At 42.3% G+C, this 7,753-nt stretch overlaps 1 long non-coding RNA gene across 1 annotated transcript; it reads left to right on the plus strand.

The window, feature by feature from the left end:
• Positions 1-2,221: 2,221 nt before the first annotated feature.
• LOC125918551 (uncharacterized) lies at positions 2,222-7,021 on the plus strand. The gene is made up of 4 exons (XR_007456471.1): positions 2,222-2,299; positions 6,213-6,275; positions 6,418-6,503; positions 6,726-7,021. It is a non-coding gene; the product is annotated as an uncharacterized LOC125918551 (long non-coding RNA).
• The last annotated feature ends 732 nt before the right edge of the window (positions 7,022-7,753 follow it).

The raw sequence follows: 7,753 nt of genomic DNA on the forward strand, positions 1-7,753 counted from the left end.
TTTTCTACTAGTCTCGCCTTGAGATGCTACCCGGATATATATTCATTAAGCATGTCAGCTATTGGCTTTCATTTACTAGCAAGCAATGGGATAGTTCATTAAGGAGCAAAGGCCCCACTGGAGCATGGGTGAGAGTGTCAAAACGAGGAGGATGGACACCGGGCTAGTAATCAAATGTTTGAGTTCTTATTGGTCATGATCCCTGCAGTGTGTAGTTCATGGGAATCAAACTGTTTTTAGGGCTCATGCTGATAACGTTACCAAATATACTACATGATGTCCCTGAATCTTTTTTCCGTAATGAGTCTTCACACACCACATGCAACGGGGCCTGAACTCATCACCCAGGGAGCAGGAGATGCATGCTCCAGCAGCTGAGTAAGGCACCAGCCCGTTATGTTCCCGATTCTTATGAGATTTGTGCCGTGTCCTGAAGAATGACCACACCGTGAAACTGATTGACCAGGCACTGACCAGCTCTCTAACTCACCTGTACAAGGGAGCAGCAATGAGGGTGATGGCACAAGGTTCATTGTGAATTGGTAGTTTGAGGCTTCATTTTCAGTGTCTCACGGGTAGGCTCACAGAACTTCAGCATTACTAGGGCTCACTCGTATTGACAATGCCATCCAACACCTCTAAAGGACCTCCTCAGTCCTTACTGGACTCAGGCCAAGTGCTGAAGAGTAGCTCAGCACTGGCAGAATTTGACCAGGTCTTCCTAACTCGTGCCTCCAAACTTTCAGAATCTTTGAACTGACCAGAACCATGTAAGATTTCTAGACCCTTTTCATATTAGTGACCATGGCAAGTTCTATAATAATCTGGCTGGAGAGTTTCCCTGGGCTATGGGACCACAGAGACTACCTCATAATCACAGACAGCATTTGGGATTTTCCTTGGTCCAGGTGATTCCTGACATACATGCAAATGCTGGAACTCCTTTGCACAGCCAGTGATCCCATGGCTAAGTAGAAATGCAGTTCAGTAGTTAAAGCATGAGCATTGGGACTACAGGCCTGGGTTCACATCCTGACTCTTAGGAGTTCGTGCTCCTGGACACAAGAAGCTCTGTGCCTCAGTTTCTCCTCCTGAGAAGTAGGAAGAGTAACAAACCATCACATATGTTTGTGATGGCATTGAATGAATTATTGCATGTAAAGTGTGCGGTGTATGACAAGTGGTCAGAAAGATTCATTAGAGGGTATAGATATTAAATGAGACCTTACAATTTTGCAAGTTCCGGAGGTGGCTTCAAACCTGGGAGTCTGAGTTCCCAAACCGCTGTTCTATGACACACAGCTGCTTTGCTTTGCCGAAAAACTATCATTTTACCTCAACACAATTTAGTTTTGACAGAATCAGAGGCATCAAAAAAAAAAAAAGTAAATAAATAAATAAATAAAGGAACACAAAAGAAAAGAAAAAAGAAAAAGCTGTTGGTGACCCCTGGATCCCACTCTCTGTGGCCCTTGACCAGAAATATTCATGATGGTTCTCCAGAGTGATCATTGGATCACTCATTGTATACAGTGTAATTCTGGATAACACCCAAAGGATAAAAGTAAATGTGTGTTTGGGGGCCACAAATTGTTGAAAGTCTCATATTGTTAGGGTCTCTTTTGGACAACTCTTTATGTGAATGAAGGAGCACATCTCCCCAAATACTGAACCCAATACCCCTTTTTGGTATAAGGAGTATAGGGAAAGCGTGTTAAAAACAATGATGGATACCATCCATATCAACCATTCTGGATTCACTCTACATTTCTGTAATGAATAATTTGAATACATACTTTTGGACTTTTAAAAGATCTTACATTACAACAGACATTGCCGTATGTCTTCCCCTAGGAATACCTAGTGGTGACAAGAAAGGGGTGCAGGATATAGTCCATTTTTCTCAATGGAGAAAAAATATCAAGGGAGCTATCTTGATCGAATAACCGAAAATCAAGCGATAAAACAAAACTATAAAACATTCATAACTCTGTACGACCAGACAGAGAGAGGAGATTTTAAACCACGGAAAAATATTTTGAGCAACAGCTAACTGTCCAGTGAGTAGCAGACAGTGTTAAGATCTTTATGAACATACCACCGCAGCAACAATTCAGATTGCCCATCTTCGAAGACGCTAGGTACAGATCTGAGAACTCACTCGCTATCAGATTGCAACTGCTCAGCTCAGAGACTGGCAGTTGGAAAAAAGGGCATCTTACCTCATTTCGTCGCCATGGCAACAGAGCTTTCATGGGGAATGCAGTTGCACACCGTCCAACTTCTGCTGTGTGGACAGGTGCGTCTCTACAGAGACAGGGGCACCATTGGAGATTAAGTGCTTTTGTTTCAAAAGTTGAACCCTGGTCTCACACATTGTCATTCTCTGTTGAAAATAAATTACATGTGTTTTGCCCAGAATTTGTCATCCCCAAATACTGCCAGGGAGCCGAGTCCGATGGAAAAGCAAAAGAGCCTTTATTCGAGCTAGCTCGAGCTCAATCCCCTACCTGTACCGATGCAGCGGTGAGATACCAGGGAGAGAGATCGAGTTTCAAAAGCACAAAGGTTTTATAGGGGCCTAGGGGCAGTTGGTGAGGTAATGGCTGTGGCCTCAGCCGATTGGCTGGGGAAGGGTCTTGGCCTCGGCCGATTGGCTGAGGAAGGGTCGGAGTCCTGTTAGGCAGGTCGCTGGGTGTGTTTTGATCAGGAAGTTTGAATGGGTGAGCAGGGGGTTACTCAAGGGGAGGAGGCGCGGTCTGAGGTTTCCGCGATTTTTCCGGGAAAAGGGGTCATGTCGGCCACATAGTCACTCAAGGTGGAGGATACAGAACAAGATGGAGTCGGCTGGCATAGGCCTGCCCTTTCAACATGAAGGGAAATGACCTGACCCCTCCAACACCTATTATAATCACTAGTCAAAATTTCAGGGTGAAGAGGGAAAAAGAAAATATTTTGGGAATAAAGAGAGGTCCCATGTTTTAATTTAAAACACAATCCATACCCATTTCTACCAACCTGAGTCCAAGGACATCTCTAGAACGAAGTTTAAAATTTGTCCCAGATGAAATATTAAAATTATCATTATATCTTAAAGTAATTTAGTCAGGTTATAGACCCATTAATTATAAACACAATTTGATGTAGAATAATTACATAGAAGCCATATTTATATTCTTAGCAAAGGTGTGGGACAAGGAGTTTACCTTTAGCTCTTCACTGAAACACACATGCCTGCGTTTTTGATAAAAAACTAACAGCTATATTAATTACATGTTTTTCCTCTACCAAATTAGTCTAGAAGTTTAGAATCAGGGGTGGTACATATAGAAAAAGGCATAAAATGAAAAATAGTAATTAAAATAATATTTACATTAAGGAGATATAATAAAAAGAAAAATGTCAACTAAAACTAAGGTAAAATTTTCTTGTGTCAATATGGGAGAGGTGAACAGAAATGTTATCGTGTTCTTTTTGAATAGTAGAATCAGACTTCTATTAATTTTATATGTTCTAAATCTTAAGATTTTCTACTCTGCCATTGTATGTATATTTTAATCAGAAAAACAATAGGAAAGGTATTAAATTAATATACATTTTATAAAGGTATAAAATGAAGTAATAAAGATATGTCTTTACATTGCAAAAAAAGAAAAAAAAATGTCCAGGGCTTTGAGCTGAGATGCAAGGAGGACCCAGACTTGGCAGGATCCCCCTCTGCATGTACTACCTGGTCTAGACATGAACCCAGAACAAGGGTGACTTTCAGGATTCCAACAGGGCACAATTCTCCACCTTCTAGGTCACTGTTCTCTGATAAAAATTATGCAAAGCACATACATAGTTTCGCCTTTTCCAGTAAACACACTGGAAAAAGGAAAATCAAAACCAGTAAAACAGTGAAGCTAATGTGAGTAATATATTTTAATCCGATATGTCCAAAATGTTAAGATTTCCACTGTGACACATGAAATGTGACCACATTTCAAGGGCTCGAGAGCCTCTCAGAGCTGGTTGCTACCATAGAGGAGAGTGTAGATAGAGATCATTCATAGCACAGCAATAGAGTGGACGGTACTGTTCAGGATCTCCTAGGCTATACTTTAGGAACATAATGAAATAATCCATTTGTCAGACTGAGTCCTGAGAATCGCATCTCTGCCTGGAATCTCCAGACCCAGAGTCAGTGTGTGACAAAACCACATCCCTGTTGCCAGGCATGGATTGGATGGTAGGCACTCAGTAAAGGTTTAATCATCTAAATTCTCCATCTTGCTATCTCCTTAGCCATCTTCTTTAAAATGTGAGAAACCGGGGCTCCTGGGTGGCTCAGTCAGTTGAGCGTCCGACTTTGGCTCGGGTCACGATCTCGCAGTCCGTGAGTTCGAGCCCTGCATCGGGCTCTGGGCTGATGGCTCAGAGCCTGCAGCCTGCTTCCGATTCTGTGTCTCGCTCTCTCTCTCTGCCCCTCCCCTGTTCATGCTCTGTCTCTCTCTGTCTCAAAAATAAATAAACGTTAAAAAAAATGTATAAAATGTGAGAAACCAATTAATTTAATGAATGTATAGGAATAATTTAAATTAACTAAAATAATTCAGCTCTCCCCTCACCTCCCCTTGAATCCTGGCCTCCAGACTTACATTGGAGTTTCTCTCTCTCACTCACTGTATTCACACCCTCTCAATGCCTCATTAGTCCAATATTACTGTTGCTTAATTCAGGTACATACTAGATTATTGTACCTGGAGAGAGTACCTTCCCGGTTCTCTGGGACACATGATATTGGCTTCTGGTGGTCCCCAATCAGGGAGAAATTGGGCCCCCAGGGGACATCTGGCAAATTCTGGATACATTTAAGGTTGTCAACAGTGGGGAAGGCACCACTGGCATTTGGCAGGTTGAGGCCGGGGATGCAGCTAAACATTTTGTAAGGCATCCTGCAGCTCCTCACAAGACTTATCTTGCGCAAAATGTCAACAGAGCCCAGTTTAAGAAACCCTGTCTTAAGCCATGTCTATTAAGTCTCTTTAAGAAAAAGGAGGATTCCTCCCAATCTCTTTGAACCCAATGTTAAAGGGTCGATATCTATCTATCTATAAGGAATTAGGCACAGACCCCACTGGTGTGAATGCAATAAATATATTCTCATATTTAGATTTTGTAAAAAGTAATGAGGGCTTGTCTGGCTGGCTCGATCCGTGGAGTGTGTGACTCTTGATATCTGAGTCGTGAAGTTGATCCCCAAATTGGGTGCAGAGATTACTTAAAAGGAAAATTTAAAAAAATTTTTTTAAATGTTTGTTTATTTTTGGGAGACAGACAGAGTAGGGGAGGGGCAGAGAGAGAGAGGGAGACGCAAAATCCAAAGCAGGCTCCAGGCTCTGAGCTAGTCAGCACAGAGCCTGACACACGGCTCAAACTCACGAAGCGTGGGATCAGGAGCTGGGCCGAAGTCGGATACTCAACTGATTGGGCCACCCAGGTGCCCCAAACGTAAAATTTTTTTAATGTTGACTTGTTTTTGAGAGAGAGACAGACAGAGTGTGAGTGGGGGAGGGACAGAGAGAGAGGGAGACACAGAATGCAAAGCAGGCTCCAGGCTCTGAGCTGTCAGCACAGAGCTGATGTGGGGCTTGAACGTGTAAAACAACAAATCATGACCTGAGCCAAAGTCAGATGCTTAACTGGCTGAGCTACCCAGGGGCCCTGTTAAAAACTAAAATGTTTTAATGAAATGTAACAATCATTGTTTCGAGAAGTGTACTCTAAAAGCTCACTCCGTGGACACCATCATTTCTCCCAAGATATTTATTTCTCTCTGTGATTGCAAATATGTATTTTCAAGGATTTGTGAAGCAAACTGGACTGTGTGCAAAATCACAGGAAATTGGACAGTAACGTTTCTGTTTTGAAACTTCTGCTACCGAGTGTAACAGAAATGAGACCACTAATGTTACAATAAATCCTATCCTGCATCTTTTATCTAAACTAACATTCACATCAAAACTATTATTGATTAGCCATTTCACAGAATTTCCACCCCTTGGTAATCCTAGTAAAGTGTATGAGGTATAAATCTGTTGGTGGCTGGCAAAGGTGTGAACTCAGAGCATTTATAGTCCATTTAGAACAATGTCTCTCAAAGTAAAAAACAACCACCACTTCTCCATGTTGGCATTGTACGAGTTTCATATTTGCTTTCATTTATTCAGCTCAAGTTTGGAAATGTGTGAAAATGTACAAGAAGCAGGAGAATTGTAGACTTTACTTCTGAGGTAGGAAATTAGAAAAAATTCTTAGATAATCTTAACATTTCCCCTTCTTGATCAGATGATGAAATAGGTGAGTCCTGATATGGTAGGGTGGCAAGAGGACCCTTTAACATAAGAAGCCCCTTTTGAGTCAATCTCATTTCAGAACTGCGTCCCCTTTGAAGGGAGTTGGGAACCAGAGAAGAATCTCCTAGAGGAGGAGTCCACTCTTCTGCAACCTCCTTTTTGCTGGTCAGTGTTCTACAGAAGGCACATGTGAGACGGCAAAGTCCAGGGAACGAATCCTTCTATGAATACAGCAAATGTTATTGAGGCCACCTCCATCACAAAGACAGTGTGTGCCCCTAGGGACACTGTATACGCCTGGGCTCTCTGCTCTAGGAGCTGTGGGTGGGAGTAGATTTTCAGTACCCAGGCTTGAGAGATGTCATGTTCTTTCTTTTCCCTAAACAGATCATGACTTGGACCGTTATACGAGATGTTGAATTGAGTTTCTCCCATTGATTGGTTCAACCTCTCAGCTGCTGCTGTGGGTCTGAGCCACCTCCAGGTTGTTCTGCGAGTTGGGAGGATCTCTCAGCCTAGACTGGCAATCGCAGGTGGAAATAGAATGAGACCCACCCATGTCAACTACACATTGTCTAGTAGCTCTATGGTAAAAAGAAACAAGTCAAAAATCAAATCATTGTAATGGGCAAAATGGTACCACTTCAACATGTATTTGATTTCAAAAATACATTGTTTTTAAAACCTCAACAAGAAAGTTTCTTCTTCTTCTTCTTCTTCTTCTTCTTCTTCTTCTTCTTTTTTCTTATTCTGTCCTCAGAATCAGTGTGCATGTCACACTCAGAGCACGGCTCAATTCAGAGGAGCTGAATTCCAGGGGCTCGATTTCCACAGGTGGTTGGTGGCTACAATATTGGACACTCCAGGTCTGGTCTATTTTCCCAGCTCAGGTCAAAGCTGAATGACCAACTGAGTCTTTAATTCTACTCAGCATCTCAAATATCAGAAGATATCAGAAGAGCAGCACCAAGAGTCACTTATGTTTATATTTGTAGTGTGTGGCATTTCCTAGTAAAGGGAGGACACGTAGTACGTACGTGACATGTCTATGCAAGCAAAGAGGATAAAACCCCACGCAGTCCTGTTCCTGTAGGTCCTTAGGAAACTCTAATATCACGCTCATTTTTCCACAGAGAGTGGGTATGGCTGAACATTTTAAAGAAGGAAGGAGATGTCTCGTCTGCCTCAGTTATCTTGAAAAACCCATGTTCCTAAAATGTGGTGATGTCCACTGCCTCCAGTGTGTCAATTCATGCCAGAAGGAGCCCTGTGAGGATGGTTTGTTGTGCCCATTTTTTCTGTGGTCACTCAGAAAGATAAGATCAAGACAGGTGGTCAGCTGGGGAAGCTGGTGTCCGAGATTGAGGACCTGGAGTAGCCTTGGAGAACTATTCTCATCCTTTTCACAGAAGGAT

The sequence above is a fragment of the Panthera uncia genome, unplaced genomic scaffold (assembly GCF_023721935.1).
Source record: "Panthera uncia isolate 11264 unplaced genomic scaffold, Puncia_PCG_1.0 HiC_scaffold_974, whole genome shotgun sequence".
NCBI classification, from domain to species: Eukaryota; Metazoa; Chordata; class Mammalia; order Carnivora; family Felidae; genus Panthera; species Panthera uncia.